The 18,250-nt window shown below is 34.6% G+C and overlaps 1 long non-coding RNA gene across 1 annotated transcript; it reads left to right on the top strand.

Annotated features, from left to right (window-relative positions):
- Window positions 1-5,537: 5,537 nt before the first annotated feature.
- On the top strand, window positions 5,538-16,476 carry LOC137616196 (uncharacterized). Its single transcript, XR_011039329.1, has 4 exons — window positions 5,538-5,631; window positions 10,790-10,901; window positions 11,236-11,339; window positions 16,207-16,476. It is a non-coding gene; the product is annotated as an uncharacterized lncRNA (long non-coding RNA).
- Window positions 16,477-18,250: the final 1,774 nt, after the last annotated feature.

Genomic DNA, 18,250 nt, shown 5'->3' with positions numbered 1-18,250 from the left:
TAAAGACACCATAAAAATTCTAATGGAAAAATCTTCAGGTATTCCAAATATCATACTGATCATGAAATTATAGAAAATTAAGGCAGTGGTAGAGAAAAAGAAAATATTTTAATCTAAAAGAAGACAAGAAAATTTGCCTTTGGGTTTTTATTGTTATAAATTGATAAGGATTAGAGCTTCTATTGTTAAAAGACCATTTTTCCTACAATAGGACAGAAATGAATACTTAGAGATAAAAATCCCAACAAAAAAATACAAAATTAATATGTTTTAGCGATAATAAAGTGAAAATTAAATCTATGATCTGTGCAGTTACAATATAATCGCAGGAACAAACAAACACTGGAGCGTATGTTTTCCTTGAAGAAATTAAGTAATTTTAAGGAAAAAAAAAATAAAAAAAAAAGGTATAGAGTGATATCGACATGAATTCATGTGTTCCCAGTATCCAATTATGAAGAGAAATAAAGAAATTAAGGCCTTTCTTATGGCAATAAAATAGATAGAGTGATATCAACATGAATTCAAATGTTCCAAGTATCCAATTATGAAGAAAAATGGAGAATCATATATCTGTGCGTGCAATCCTAAATATTTTCACATTGAGATATTGTCTTCTACACCAGCTTTGATTTACCTCAGTTATTTTATGGAAGAGGGTGATGTTTATATAATACTTGTTGCGATTTTAATTCGGTTTCTGTATAATTATCGATAATAAAGTTTATAGTAAAGTACGTAACTTCACATCTGGTTATGCCTCATAAAGAAAAAAAATATATTACAACAAACAAATTGTCATACCCGAGTCCGTAACTCAAGCGGCAATAAACAACAGTTATAAACGGTTGTTAACGAGAACCAACTGGAAATAATGTTTCAGGTTTATGGAGAGAAGTATATCCTTAGAAATATACGAGCCACAGCTGCTGGTTCCACAAAGTTGGTCTGCCATTATAACAGCATTCGTGAAGAATATGGGAGACACACGCTATACTTCTACTTTTACTTTCACGGCTGCTTTTCCGGTCCTATACAGCAGGGGAACCCCGTTCTCTACAGGACCTCCACTGTCATTTTATAGTGTTCGTTCAGTTAAGGTAGTTGTACAGTCGACATTATTCGCCAATTGATATAATCCCAATAATACTAAATACTAAAGCATCGAGATTTGATGCGTCATCCATTCAAAGATTTAAGTCTCCACAAATAAGTAATTAATTTGTCTTCATGATAATCATCTCAATGACGTGACTATAAGCTATCCTTTTTTCTGCATTCGCGGAAGGTAGACACTAAGCTGACTTATGGCCTTATAAATAGATTTATTTTCTTTCGATTTGAAGAGAAGGTTCATCTTATATTTACAAAGCTGATCGTAATACTAGGTATGCAGTTAATTCTAATAGTCAGGCCTTCTCCATCATGAGGCTCAATACTATACAATATTTTAGTAATTTTATTCTAGTTATGACCATGTTGTGGAATGATCTTCTCAAACGGGTAGTTGAATGTTTTTATGTTGAATAGGTTGACATAAGTACTTTCATAGTTTATATATGAAATATCTTTTTGTGTGTTTTTTTTTTTTTTGCTGGTTTTGAAATATTTTGTTAATCGTTAATTATTTCTCATATTGTTTATTTTCCTTATTTCCTTTCTTCACTGTTCCTAATTGCACTTATCACCTTACAAATATTCAAATTGATTTCAACCTTATTTATATACATATCCTTGGGGTTGTGTTGAACTACTGGATACGCCTCTGCCTTGCGAACTCCTGGACTGGGGTTTGAGTTCCACTCATGCTCGATATTTTCTTGCTGTCTCTGCAACCACACCATCCTTGTGAGCTAAGGATGACGGGTTTGGGGAAACCTATAGATCTACCTGATGAATCATCAGCAACCATTGCCTGACCCTCCTTGGTCCTTGCTTTGGGTGGAGAGTGGACTTGGGTGCTAGTCATATGTATAAATATAGACTGTCTCTAGGACATTGTCCCTCTAGCTAGGGAATTGTCACTGTCCCTTGCCTCTTCCATTCATGACCGGCCTTTAAGCCTTTAAAATCCTATATCCTACTGTACCCGCAATCCCTTTTAATGGCCTAAAGGCCACTCAAGAATGGCTGAGGCAAGGGACAGTGACATTTCCCTAGCAGGCAGGACTATGCCCAAGAGCCTGATCATATATACATATGATGAGCGCTTAAGCCCCTCTCCACCCAAGATAGGACCATAGAGGGCCAGGCAATGGCTGCCGATGACTCAGCAGATAGACCTGTAGTCTCCACCAAAACACTCCATCCCTAGCTCACAAGGATGGTGAGGTTGCGGTGACCAAAGGAACTAATGAGTTTGAGCGAGAGACTCACCCTCGTCTGGCGATCACCAGGCAAAGACGTTACCACATTGGCTACCACAATTTAGTACCTTTGCTCCCATAACTACAATAATGTCCTTTCATATTAGCCCTTCTGTAAATACATTGAAAAGCCAAACGAACACAAATACACATCCTTGCCTCAAACCTATATTTTGAAACAACACAACACGCCCTTGTCTCAAATATATGTTTTGCAACAACACAACACGTACTTAACTCAAATCTATGTTTTGCAACATTACAACATATCCTATATATCCTTATCTCAAACCTACGTTTTTCAAAAACACAATACATCCTTCTTCCAAACCTATGTTTTGCAACAGCGCAACACGTCCTTGTCTCAAACGTATGTTTTGCAAAAACATAATTTGTCCTTGTCTTAAACCTATGTTTTACAGCAACACAGCACGTTCTTGTCTCAAACCTACGTTTTACAGCAACACAACACGTCCTTGCCTCAAACCTATGTTTTGCAACAATACAACACGTCCTTGTCTCAAACCTATGTTTTGCAAAACACAACTTGTACTTGTCTTAGACCTATGTTTTACAACAACACAACACGTCCTTGTCTCAAACGTATGTATTACAAAAACACAACTTGTCCTTGTCTTAAACCTATGTTTTGCAACAATACAACAAATCCTTGTCTCAAACCTATGTTTTACAAAAACACAATTTGTCCTTGTCTTAAACCTATGTTTTACAACAGCACAACACGTCCTTGTCTCAAACCTATATTTTGCAACAACACAACACGTCCTTGTCTCAAACGTATGTTTTGCAAAAACACAACTCGTCTTGTCTTAAACCTATGTTTTGCAACAATAGAACACATCCTTGCCTCCAACCTACGTTTTGCAACAATAGAACACATCCTTGCCTCCAACCTACGTTTTTCAACCACACAACACGTCCTTGACTCAAACCTATGTTTTGCAACAATACGACAAATCCTTGTCTCAAACCTATGTTTTCCAAAAACACAACAAGTCCTTGTCTCAAACATATGTTTTGCATCCACACAACACGTCCTTGAATCAAATCTATGTTTTTCAATAACACAACAAGTCCTTGCTTCAAATATATGTTTTGTAACCACACAACACGTCCTTGATTCAAACCTATGTTTTGCAACCACACACCACGTCCTTGAGTCAAACCTATGTTTTGCAACAATACAACACATCCTTGACTAAAACCTATGTTTTTCAACACCACAACACGTCCTTGCCTCAAACCTATGTTTTGCAACCACACAACACGTCCTTGTCTCAAACCTATGTTTTGCAACAATACAAAACATCCTTGACTCAAACCTATGTTTTTTAACACCACATCACGTCCTTGACTTAAACTTATGTTTTGCAACAATACAACATGTCCTTGACTGAAACTGATGTTTTGCAACAATACAACACATCCTTGTCTCAAACCTATGTTTTTCAATAACAGAACACGTCCTTGTCTCAAACCTATGATTTGCAACCATACAACACGTCCTTGACTCAAACATATGTTTTGTAACAATACAACACATCTTTGACTCAAACCTATGTTTTTCAACCACACAACACGTCCTTGACTCAAACCTTTGTTATGCAACAATACAACACGTCCTTGGCTCAAACATATGTTTTGCAACCACACAACACGTCCTTGACTCAAACCTTTGTTGTGCAACAATACAACACGTCCTTGACTCAAACCTATGTTTTGTAACCACACAACACGTCCTTGACTCAAACCTATGTTATGCAACCACACAACACGTCCTTGACTCAAGCCTATGTTATGCAACAATACAACACATGCTTGACTCAAACCTATGTTATCCAACCACACAACACGTCCTTGACTTAAACCTACAGTATGTTTTGCAACAATACAACATGTCTTTGACTCAAACCTATGTTTTGCAACAATACAACATGTCCTTGACTCAAACCTATGTTTTGCAACAATACAACATGTCCTTGACTCAAACCTATGTTTTGCAACAATACAACACGTCCTTGACTCAAACGTATGTTATGCAACAATACAACACGTCCTTGACTCAAACCTATGTTTTGCAACCACACAACACGTCCTGGACTCAAACATATGTTTTGCAACAATACAACAAATTCTTGACTCAAACCTATGTTTTTCAACAACACAAAACGTCCTTGTCTTAAACCTATTTTTTGCAAAAACGCAACAAGCCCTTGTCTTAAACCTATGTTTTGCAACAACACGATACATCCCTGTCTTAAACCATTTTTTTAATACAATACAACACGTCCTTGTCTCAAATAAATGTTTTGCAACAATACAGCACATTCTTTTCTTAAACCTATATTTGATACAATACAACACGTCCTTGTCTCAAATCTATGTTTTAGAACAACACAACACGCCCTTGTCTCAAACTTATGTTTTGCAACAACACAACTCGTCCTTGCCCCAAATATTTGCAACAAATAAAACTCCTTTCTAAAACAAACCCTGCACTTCCATCCTGATAACTTATAAAAAAGGTTATGTACAATCTCACTCTCAATATGGCTCGTTTTTGCTTTCTCAAATGTATTTCTAGGTTCCTTCATGACTCGATCAGCGTTTTCTCTTTTGCTTTTGTTTCACTTTTATGTCTTTCATAAAAATGAAACGCTCGATCCTCGTGTCTTTGTCCTTGTTTAATTCAATGTTTGCCTTTCTTTCATATACCCTGACATAGTTTACTAGCACATATTCTCCTGAAAATCCTATATATATATATATATATATATATATATATATATATATATATATATATATATATATATATATATATGTGTGTGTGTGTGTGTGTGTGTGTGTGTGTGTGCATGTACTTGGGTCTGTATGAAAGCATACGAATGTGTCTATTCATTATGGGCGTGTCCATGTATTTGTTTTCTTCCATACAATTCCATAAAAATCCGAAAATGTCTGAAGGAAAATTTGAGAAAAGTAGTTCGTGATATTTGTACCCTCTTAAGTTCTTATCGTAAAACCAATGGAATTGAGAGTGTATTGTATTTTGTTTCTATCATTATATCATAATATTAAACAGAAAGGCACAGTTAAATAAGTATTTAATAAGAAAACCAAATTATCCACATTCCAATATTCCAGCCAAATGTATTGTTACGCGCTCGGGTGTGTCATTCCCCTACCGGCTCTTCTTGGAAGGAGACTAAAGCAGTAATACCTCTCCTTGTTTACGACATTCACGGTAATTAAACGTTCCATATTTGTCCAAAGGTTGTTACCGTTAATATGGAGTCCAGGTCACGTATTTTAAAGCTTTTATCAAAGTTACTTTTAAACAAATATAAAAAGTAGAGATAGTATGTCTTTTGCAATGTTGGTAGGCCTATTCCGTTTGGCTCGGCAGTCATAGCCCAAGACATTTTGAAACATTTTAGAGGATTCTTCAATGTTTTTTTTTATTTTCGAATTGTATAACAAAAGCTGTGACAGCAAGGATGCTGGAGTTTTTTTTTCACAAAATCACAGTTAATTGTTAAGTGCGATATATATATATATATATATATATATATATATATATATATATATATATATATATATATATATATATATATATATATATATATATATATATATATATAAAATCGATGGAACATGTCAAGTCTACATTTTCTTTTTATAAGTTATAGATCATGATTGAAATCAAAATAGCATAATGTTCAATAATATTGAAATCTATCCCTTTTATCATATTACGCTCAATTATTAGAAATTTTGGATAAAAATCATGTTTCTTACCAGTACCCAATTATACTATAGGTGGTCTAATATTTTTTATGAGGTATATTTTTCAAATCTGAGAAGTTTATTAGCTTGGGTGTTTGTGTTCACCTATCTTGGTGCATATGTATTTTAAATTTCTAGCCAAATCCACAAACTATATAGTCTTCCTACTCGCAATCATGTGTTTTATCATTAATATTGGGGCTAACAGGGGTTTTGGGTGGCGGAACCGTAGAAAACAAGTTAATTGCAGCAATAATAATGTTCATAAATGCATGATACACACAAGTGGCTGGAAATTAAAGTGTCATAATAACATATAATTCATATCATATAGGCCATAGCTCGCTTCGCTCGCAAATAAACATGATTTCATTGTTCCTCTGTTCTGGCAAGCGGTATATCAATGCGCTGTGCACTCCATCCCAATGGGTCACTATCAAGTTATCATAAGCGCTATAATACATAACACATTCCTCAAATGATTTTTCTCTCAAATATAACCTCTTCTGTTCTGGCAAGCGTTACATGGTTAAGCTGCGCACGCCTATCCCGTGGGTCATTATTTTGTGATATTTTTACTTAAAATGAGCAACTTAGAGCATTTTCAATATTTATCAATTACTGTAATAGATTAATTTACTCTAAATTTTAAAATGGATTGTACTGTACTTCCTTTTTGGAGAAGTCGTCTTGTGATGGAAATCATACTGGAACTGAAGATGATGGTGGAATAAATATGGCTGTTATATAGAGTATCTGGCAAATTGTGCATAAAGATTTGGAAGCTCTTAATTGGTTTAAAAAAAAAAACAGCTGATGAATGCGTCATTGCAAGATTCTCCTAAAGTTAAACAGGATCAGATCACCTCATACCCAAGTCACTTTATAATGTAGTCGGCTTGTACCACAATCATCCCGTATCTAATTAACCAGTTATTCTATGCTGCCGAGTAGTATATAGGTGGTTGCGCAACCAAATTTCAGTCTGGAAACTGTCCACTCGGATAATGCTCATAATGCAATATATATCCTTTGCTATAACAGAGGAGCAATAATACAATGTTTAATTGCGAGTGAAGAGAGCCACGGCTGTGTAAAGACCTGCCATTCAATAATTAGTGATAGTTCATTAACCAACATACTTGTAGATACAATTACGGTAACATGTATATTTATGTGATTTTTCTTCTCATTATTTTATATTTTCATGTCAATTTTCGACTCGATGTTCATAATGTTGGTGCGCATCAGTTATGCTTGTAACCTCGTATCGCTGTGCGACAAGTGTCCTGTTTGTCGATATTAAATATTTTCTTCGCAAACGTACGTCATATAAATATAATGTAGGGTCAGCCCTTCTAATTGATTTGCTTAATTTAATAAGATAACAACCATTTTCTATGGTATTTATAAGGTATCCGCTTGTAGCAGTCAACTGCATTTCAATTTCGTTCCGAGATGACTTAGTATAAAATAACTTGAAGTAACATGGAAGTAAGATAACAATGGTATTTGGCTAGACTCCCATTTGTGACTTTTCCTCTAGCAACACTGATTGTTGCCAGATAATTTCACAAAAATAATAGATCAAGTGGCCATTGTGCAATACGACAGCTTTGTTCATGATAAATCTCCTGGGGTGCATGACAACATGCAAGTGCAAGAATGGGGCATCTTAGGATATAGGCTTAAGGTTTAACCTTAATCTTCACAAGACGATTTGGGAAACCAGGCTTCTGAAAAACACATCAAGTGACAAAAGCTGAATGAGGAGCGTAGTTGCTTGAAGGCTTGCAAATGTACGAGCAACCAAAATTGAAGAAGCGACTCGTGGAACAAATATTCTCACACAAATATATTCACACATCACCATCACCTACCACATGGTGTGCTAGCCAGTCTACATGTATATGATATGTCCTGTGGGAATCACTGGCACGTTCTCACGATGCATAGAGAATAACCACGGTTTTAGCCAGAGTTAGAAATAAAAGGTTGAAACTTTTTATATTACACCCGACACTCCTTGTTTTGTCGATTTCACTGCATCGTCAGTCCCTCTACAGGCATTTGATGGCCTTGTACATGTTCCTGCCATGTCACCGACATCATGCTATGTGTACGATCATTGTGTCTCATTGCTATGCCATATAACTACAATTCATCCTGTCTGTCGGTTGTCGTTCGCACGTTTCTAGTGCCATGTCGCTCCTATCTTCGTTTCATATGCTTGACGCCCATCATTCTATTGCTCGCATGGCCATTTGAGAGACAAAGTCGCCCGTTGTCACTCGTCATCTACAGATGGTCACATTTTCTGGAGAGATCTGGCAACAATCAGCATTGCGTGATGAAAAAATTCCAAGTGGGTGTATAGCCTTAAGCTCCAAAAGGTTGTTCACAATATAATTGATATGTACAGTTATGTCCCAGCCTACATTAATCAGAAAGAGAAAAATAGCAAAGTGGACAGCACCCATAAATTTTGTATAGGAAATTTCAGTTTCGCTGGAAATCATTATATCCTATATTAACCCGTAATTGTTCCATGCTTTTTTTATTTACCAGATAAAATGTTGAGTGTAGGAGATCCATAAAAAACAAAAAGCAGAATAGGCATGACAATCTTTTAGGTAAGCCTAAATCATCCAATACGGCTTAAGGATGCATTGCAACTCCCAGTTTCTGGGGGATCCATGTGGAAACATTGAATGCAGTGCATTAATCAGGAAAGGTAGGAGTCTATAAATTGTCCTAGGCTCTACATCAACATGATGATTTTGTTTTTTTGCAAAATAAGTCTACAATGTATATGAATGCATAGAGAACAATAGGAATGCCCTAGCCTAGGCACCAGGGCCTCATCTAGTTGACTTGAACTCTTCTTCCACTTAGTGAGACCTAAAAAAAGCAAATTGAATCAAGGTAGAATGGTGCATTATGACATGACCTTCCATATAACCTACAACATGTACTGCAAGAAAAATCCGAATATATAATTTTTTAACAACCTTTCAAAGCATTACTACACATTGCTGTCTGTTATATAAAGTAAAAATGGGGCTACATCCTATGTTTCAATTTTATTCATATCTGCCTATCATAACCACTTACGGAAATTACAGGAATGTGTACTAACCTTGACCTTATCTAGGATGCTTGATCCTTAACTAGCCAGACTGAAAGCCCCCCCCCCCCCCCTACCTACACCCCCATGAGACTTCTAATGCTATAGCCATATTATATATCCCAACTTGACATACAGTACTGTAGGTAAACTCAAATAATTGCAGTATATCCTAACTTAACCTACTGCACAGCACAAAGCCCTGTTCAAAACATAATCCACACAGTTATAAATAATTTACTGTACATCGCTAAGTTTTGTAATATAAAGAACTATACAGCTTGGCTCGTCAAAACAATACCTAAGGGACAACTAACTGTATAATAGTTAAATATCGTGAAAACTGAATTTTCTTTAAATAAAAAGGTATAATAATGACTGTTTGGGCATATATTGATCTGAATTTAAATAGGTCAGGGAATATATTACATAAAGGGACATGAATGTGAAAACTAACTGTTGTCTCAAGCTTTTCGGTGCTTTAGTAGTCAATGGAAAATAATTTTCTGTGCTATTGTCATGTGGATTTAAGACCTTTTAATCTTTCTCAGGCGTATTTACTAACTGGGCTTTTGAACAAATTGAAACTTCCAAAGATTTATACAAGGTCTACAGGTCTCTAAAAACTTTTATGGAAACAATTTTTTAGAACCTATAGAATTAATGGCTGATGTGTTTGTAGAATGTGCTGGTGGGGGCAAATGCAAGATTCCCTTTATATACTCACTAGCTGCCACATGTGTAACAAGTGCTTTAGAAGTATACAATCTATTTATAATTGCACTTAAGGTTCATGTGATGTTCATATGGCTTTTTGAGGTTTACTAAGTGATTTAGCATCACTGATTAAGATTTGTGAAAGTTACAAGGAGTAAAGACCCCAATCTATAAGGACGACCACCTAGGTTAGGTTAGGTGTGTGTTGTTTGTTTATAATGCTAGGCTTTCACTCTGTTTTCCCCACCCAAAGCACAGGTTTCTCATTGCACACTTAAGCTATAAATTTTCTAATAGATTTTGGTGTGATTTATGCTTGTCTGTTATTTGTACATTGTGTGATACTTTTTTATGGTATACTCTTCTGTTAAACAACATTTCTCAAGGGGAATTTACAATAATTGTTCCCTTTAAGGACTTGAGAAATATAGAAAAATAATGGTTTGCACCAACAATAATTTTTGGAAATGCTGGAGACACAGGATAACCATTTGTATTAATGTATGGTTCACATTTAAGGGAAGCAAAATTAATATAATTTATAACAAATTATATTATCTAATATAAACAGACTATGTAGCATCAAATATTTGAATAGTATTACAGTACATGTAATATATATATATTCAACTTAACAGGATGCATGTAATCTTCATGCAAAAATATATTCTAGAATATTTTTTTTGAGGGGAGGGGTATTGTTTGAATGCTTTTATCTACATTTTGTTTTATAAGATTTGCATAACTAATGAGCCACTCTTCTTTTTTTAAGGTAAATGATGACCTGGGAATAACATTACTAAGGGAAACAAAGAGGTTTTGATGGTTAAACACTGAAAATAAGTAAAATATGAACAAAGGAGGAAGAAAACGTATTTATACAGGTGAGTTTGATGTATAATTTTTAACTAATAAAGTAAAGATTTTTTTTTATGTATTGTGCAGATAAGATACCCAAATAATATTGAATAAACATCAGATGGCTCCATTTTAACCTAGAATTATGAGGATCCTATTAGGAAATCATTTGTTCTTGCATATTAACATGTAAATTTTTTTCTATAAATAAGAGATAAGTTATAGTAGTCAATCTATTAATACCAGTGATTATCTGATTGCTTTTTAAAGGTCCTTTTAGATAATGCCACTAGTAAGAATGTCATTTTTAATAGTGCGGGAAAATGTTTGAAATATTGTCACAAATGTTTTTCCTTTCAGAATGAGCCATGGGATACTAAAAATGGAAAGTTTACTATTTTACTGCTCTTCAATAACACAGAACCCTTATAAAAAAGCTGGCTGCAGTAACTGGAATTTTAAAGGTAAGGGTAATAAAGAGCGTTCTTTGCTAGATTTTAATGACAAAAAAAAGTTGACTTCTTAGTAGATTGAGGTCAAATTGAATTTCAAGTTAATGAAAATTTTATTAGTCCATTTATGGATTAAGATGATTATAGATAGCAAATGAATTAGGACAGGACATTTTATGCATTGAGACTAAGATTTAATTTGTATTCGTGTATGAACAAATCACAAATTTTTAAGTAATTATTTTGTCCTAACTATAAAAACTAAATCCCTTTAAATTATATTTCCCACCTCAAGGCCCCTGGAAGTCCTATGCTTAGGTAAAAGATCACAGTATGAGCTTAGTGGCTCACACATTTTTAAGTAATTAGTATTTTTTCCAAACTAAACAAACCTAAATCCTTCAAGTTTTACTTCCTACCTCAAGCCCCCTGGAAGTCCGAGGTTTAAGGTGAAAGATCAAAGTGTGAGCTCAGTGGCCTGTCAGGTAGGGGGTGGTTCCCTGTCACCCGGCAATAACTGCCCCACCTCGCTAAAGTTTTAACAGCCGTATCCATCTTTGGTGGAATAATGCTCCTAATACAGATGAAGATTTGTACAGTTAGGAAAAATACAAATTTATTTAAAAATTATCATTATTGACTTTGAGATTTTTGAATAGGAGAATACTTGAGATTGTAGTCAGTAGATTAACCCGAGATTTAAAGTAGTGGATTGATCGATGATTTTAAAAGTGGATTGACCCTAGATTTACAGCAGTGGATTGACAAGGTTTTAGAAAAGGGTGTCTTGAGATTATAGTCGGTTGATTAATTTGAGATTTGATTAGATTATTTTGAGATTTAAGTCACTGGAGTTATTTTAGATTTTATTCATTTGATTAATTTCAGATTTCATTATGTAATTTGATTTTGATATTCTAGTCAGTTGACTGAATTGAGATTTTGGTCACATTTCTGACCTGTCCTCCTCTTAGTCATTTGATTGACAGATTTGGGATTTTGGTCAGGGGTTTGACTACACTTTAAGCGAAGGTATGACTTGACTCTAAGCCAGGGTTTGACTTGACTCTAGGCAAATGTTTGACTTTACCCTAGGAAAAGATTTGACTTGATTCTAGGCAAAGGTTTGACTTGACTCTAGGCAAAGGCTTGACTTGACTCTAGGCAAAGGCTTGACTTGACTCTAGGCAAAGGTTTGACTTGATTCTAGGCAAAGGATTGACTTGACTCTAATGCAAGGGTTTGACTTGACTCCAGGCAAAGGTTTGACTTGACTCTAGGCAAGGGTTTGACTTGACTTTAGGCAAGGGTTTGACTTGAGTCCAAGCAAGGGTTTGACTTGAATCTAGGCAAAGGTTCAACTTGACTCTAGGCAAAGGTTTGACTTGATTCTAGGCAAGTGTTTGACTTGACTCTAGACAAAATTTGACTTGTTTCTTGGCAAGGTTTAGACTTGACTCTAGGCAAAGGTTCAACTTGACTCTAGGCGAAGGTTTGACTTGACTCTTGTCAGAGAATTGACTTGACTCTAGTCAGAGATTTGACTTAACTCTAGGCAAAGTTTTGACTTGACTTTAGGCAAAGGTATGATTTGAATCTAGGTAAGGATTTGACTTGACTCTAGTCAAAGGTTTGACTTGACTCTAGGCAAAGGTTTGACTTGATTCTAGGCAAAGGGTTGTTTTGGCTTGACTTTGGTCAAGACTTTGGCTTGACTTTAGTCAAGGCTTTGACGTGACTCTAGTCAAGAGTTTGATTTGATTCTAGGCAAAGGTTTGACATAACTCTAAGCAAGGGTTTCACTTGTCTCTAGGCAAAGTTTTGACTTGACTCTAGGCAAAACTTTGACTTGTCTCTAGGCAAATGTTTGACTTGTCTCCTGGCAAATGTTTAACTCGACTCTAGGCAAAGGTTTGACTCGACTCTAGGCAAAGGTTTGACTTGACTCTAGGCAAAGGTTTGACTTGACTCTAGGCAAGGGTTTGACTCGACTCTAAGCAAGGGTTTGACTTGACTTTAGTCAAAAGTTTGACTTGACTTTAGTCAAGGGTTTGACTTGACTCTAGGCAAAGGCTTGACTTGACTCTAGGCAAAGGCTTGACTTGACTCCAGGCAAAGGTTTGACTTGATTCTAAGCAAGGTTTTGACTTGACTTTAGACAAAGATTTGACTATATTCTAAACAAGTGTTTGACTTGACTCTAGGCTAAGGTTTGACTTGACTTTAAGCAAAGGCCTGACTTGACTGTAGGCAAAGGTTTGACTTGACTCTAGGCAAAGGTTTGACTTGACTCTAGGCAGAGATTTGACTTAACTCTAGGAAAAGATTTGACTTGATTCTAGGCAAAGGTTTGACTTGACTCTAGGCAAAGGTTTGACTTGACTCTAGGTAAGGATTTGACTTAACTCTAGGCAAAGATTTGACTTGACTCTAGGCAAAGGTTTGACTTGACTCGAAGCAAAGGTTTGACTTTACTCTAAGCACTTGACTCTAGGCAAAGGTTTGACTTGACTCTAGGCAAAGGTTTGACTTGACTCTAGGTAAAGGTTTGACTTGACTCTAAGCAAAGGTTTGACTTGACTCTAAGGCAAAGGTTTGACTTGATTCTAGACACAGATTTGACTTGTTTTTAGGCAAGTATTTGACTTGACTTTATGCAAAAGTTTGGCTTGAATCTAGGCAAAGGTTTGACTTGACTTTAGGCAAATGTTTAATTTGACTCTAGGCTAAAGTCAAGGCTTTGACTTGACTCTAGTTAAGGATTTGACTTGACTCTAGTCAAGGATTTGACTTGACTCCAGTCAAGGATTTGACTTGACTCCAGTCAAGGGTTTTATTTGACTCCAGGCAAAGATTTGACTCAACTCTAGGCAAAGGTTTGATTTGACTCTAGGCAAAGGTTTGACTTGACTCTAGGCAAAGATTTGACTTGACTCTAGGCAAAGATTTGACTTGACTCTAGGCAAAGATTTGAATGGACTCTAGGCAAAGATTTGACTTGACTCTAGGCTAAGATTTGACTTTACTTTTGTCAAAAGTTTGATTTGACTCTAGGCAAAGGTTTAAGTTGACTTTAGTCAAGGGTTTGACTTGACTCTAGGCAAAGGTTTGATTTGATTCTAGGCAAAGGTTTGTCTTGATTCTAAGCAAGGGTTTGACTTGATTCTATGCAAGGGTTTGACTTGATTCTAGGCAAGCATTTGACTTGACTCTAGGCAAGGGTTTGACTTGACTTAGGCAAGGGTTTGACTTGACTCTAGGCAAGGGTTTGACTTGACTCTAGGCAAGGGTTTGATTTGACTCTAGGCAAAGGTTTGATTTGACTCTAGGCAAAGGTTTGACTTGACTAGGCAAAGGTTTGACTTGACACTAGGCAAAGGTTTGACTTGATTCTAAGCAAGGGTTTGACTTGACTCTAGGCAAAAGTCTGACATGACTCTAGGCAAGGGATTGACGTCATTTTAGGTAAGGGTTTGACATGACTCTTGGCAAGGGTTTGACTTAACTCGAGTTAAATGGTTGAATTGCTACTCTAGTAAGGAGCTTGAATTAAAATTCAAATCGTTGGTTTGATTTGAGAGATTTAAGTCATGGGTTTGGCTACATATTTAGTCAACATATTTATCTTCGCTTTTACTAATTTTTTTAATAATGGATTGAGCTCAGATTTTAGATAATTATTCTGTGTGAATTGCGTGTTATTGATGGTAGTATTGGGTTACTAATAAATTTGGGTCGAATTTCTTTTTAAATTTACATAAGGATTGGTTAGCCAGTGAGAGGGAATTAGGTTTGGCTATTCAATTTATATTTCAACCAATGAACTACGAATCTAGTTTCAGAATTATATATTTTGCCTTTGAGCAGGTTTTGTTTTTTATAAGGCTTAAGGTAAGACTTGGCAAATTAGTAAACTACATTATGATTGTTTTTTACTGTGTTTATTCAATATGAGATCAATAAGGGAAAATGTGGTAGCATTTGATTTTATTTAGGTTAACAGCGGACTAGCATGCCAGTTGAATTAGCTATTATCTGAATCTCAACTTGGTGGATTTGTTGGAGGATTTGTGTGTTATGTTTAGTCAATTTATTAGGATAGAGTTTTAGTCAATAGATAAATTTGAGATATTTTATTAGATTATTATTACTGGCTAAGCTACATCACTAGTTGGAGAAGCAGAATGCTATAAGCCCAGGAGCTCCAACAAGGGAAAATAACTCAGTGTGTAAAGGAAATAAAGAAAAATAAAACATTGGGTAATCATTAGCAAAAGACACATTGTAATTTTGTGTTGAGTAATGTTAAAGACTTGACTTCCTCTTTTTTTAAAGTTTTTATTGTTTATAAAGGAAATTTTTAGTTTATTTTTGTTGCTGTTTTCAAAATATTTACTTTTTCCTTATTTCCTTTCCTCACTAGGCTATTTTTCCTGTTGGGGCCCCTAGGTTTATAGCATCCTACTTTTCCAACTAGGGATGTGGCTTAGCAATAATAATAATAATAATAATAATAATAATAATAATAATAATAATAATAACAATAATAACTGAAGGATTAGTGGATCTCATCTTACTCAGTGAATTGCCAGAGGGTAGTCATTCGATTATGGTAGTGAAACATTATCCTGTAATCATTTAAGAGGTAATATTTTTCCACTTTACAAGGTAAAAAAAAAATGCTACAATAAGTCATAAATATGTCTAGTTTATCATTATCTCTACTATAGTATAATTAATATATTAAATTATTCTTTATTATAGTTTATAAAGCAGATTTTTCTTACTATAAGTATAGTCTTCATATTAGAGTGCATTGTAAAATATTTGAATAAGACTATTATTTCTGTAAAATTAACCTCTAATATTAATTTTTCAGACTTGAATCATCAAAAGAGACATTCCTAATGACATCAAGATGGAGATCACGAGGGAATAGTCTGGGATTTACCACAGAAGAAAATTAGTTTCCAAGAATGAAAAATTATAATCTAATTAAATTCAGATTTCAAAAGGAGCATCGAACATATTCAACTGAAGTGGCCAGTCTCTCATCAAACTGCAAATATCTTGAAATGTTCAATTGAGTCAGATTTTGAGGGATTTTGTGTTAAGATGGTCACTCCATTTATATGACATAGGTTCAATAGCAATCACTGAATGAAGATAGAAACACTGTTAAATTTACAGTAAATAACCAATACAAATGTTTACAGTAATGATATTACCAGATTCTTTTGATTTTATTAGTATCTTCATTTCTGGAATCCATGAATTTAATTATTAAAGCTATTAACTTTCACTTAGTCTAATGGCAAGTAATTCAATTTTCTCAATCTTAATTTCTGGAAGTCATGAATTTAATTATCAAATCTAATAACTTTTACTCAATCTAGTAGCAAGTATTTTATTTACATTCAAATACCTGTTAAATTAAATATCCATTTTCACTGACCTCTTAACATTCATCTAGATCGTATGATTTTTATAATTGTGTAAGCTACTGTAAACAAGTTATCTATGTGTGTGACTAAAGGGAAATTAACATTATTTTAATCTTTTTATTGATTGATTCAAATTCATTCTACAATCTGTATATTAAAGTACATTAATTGCATGTGAATATAACCTACAAGTATCTATTTTGATTATGAATATCTCTTGTGTATCATTCCTTCTGTCTTCTACACTAAAGTCTAATCTAGGTTTCTGTTCTCTTAAAAAGTATGAATAGATTTGCTTAAGATAATTATTATAAAAAAAAAGTTCTCTCTAATTAGCTACATTATGCCAGTAATGTTCCTGTTTTTGGACAGGGGTTAGGATAGCTTATCACATACTAGCCATAAACAGGTGTATAAGTATTGTTATTATAGACAGGCTATACTAGAGAAGTGAAATTTCTAATTTATGTGTTTCAAAATAACCATCATATTTCCTTTCCTCTTGCATTAATGATAGAGATTCTGCTTACCTGAAACTTTCATATAAAGCCCCAGTTTTAGAATTAGTTTTCATATATTTCACTAAAAGGGGGAACCATTTCATCTGTTATATTTACGGGCTGCCATCGCTGGAGCCCGTGTCTTGCATAAGGCAAGGCAATCTTATACATACACATATCTCTTTTTTTGTGACTCTCATCTAATTATTAGCAAATGTCACTGAATTTCCTTTTGCACAAGGTCAAATCTAGGCCAAGATTCTCTTAAACTGTAAAAGCTAATCTACTTCAGATGGACAAAAAAGTGTGGTTCTCTGTGTTGTTCATTCACTTTTTTCTTAAGGGTGCGATGGGTGACAAATAGCTTATCATACTTGAACAATCAACACGTGTATAAGTATAAGTACCGTATTGCAATTTTCCCTGTTGGAGCCCCTGGGCTAATATCACTCTGCTTTCCCAACTAAGGTTGTAGCTTAGCAAGTAATAATAATAATAATAATAATAATAATAATAATAATAATAATAATAATAATAATAATAATAATAATAATAATTGATATGAACGTAGTAAAATAATCGTCGTAATTCCTGCCCTCTTAAAATGATGACATTTGCTGAGCTTTTAATTTCATATAAATCCCCAATACTAGAATTATATTTTTCATATTCAAATAAACAAAGGGAGAGTCAAGTATGGTCTGTAGAGGTTTCGCGTTTCATTTATTAATAAGGATTACATATTAATTTACTTATTAATCTATATTGTGTAACTAGAAGCAAGAAAGTTCATAAGCATAATTTTGAATCTTTGTGAAGGGAATCTCTCTCTCTCTCTCTCTCTCTCTCTCTCTCTCTCTCTCTCTCTCTCTCTCTCTCTCTCTCTCTCTCTCGCAAGGTTATATCCACTATAAGAAAAAAAATGATTGCAGTTTCAAGATAAATTTACATTGTTTGAAAATTGTTTTTCCCTAGATGT

Source organism: Palaemon carinicauda, chromosome 22 (genome assembly GCF_036898095.1).
Source record: "Palaemon carinicauda isolate YSFRI2023 chromosome 22, ASM3689809v2, whole genome shotgun sequence".
NCBI classification, from domain to species: Eukaryota; Metazoa; Arthropoda; class Malacostraca; order Decapoda; family Palaemonidae; genus Palaemon; species Palaemon carinicauda.
This window is presented reverse-complemented; position numbering and strand designations above follow the sequence as displayed.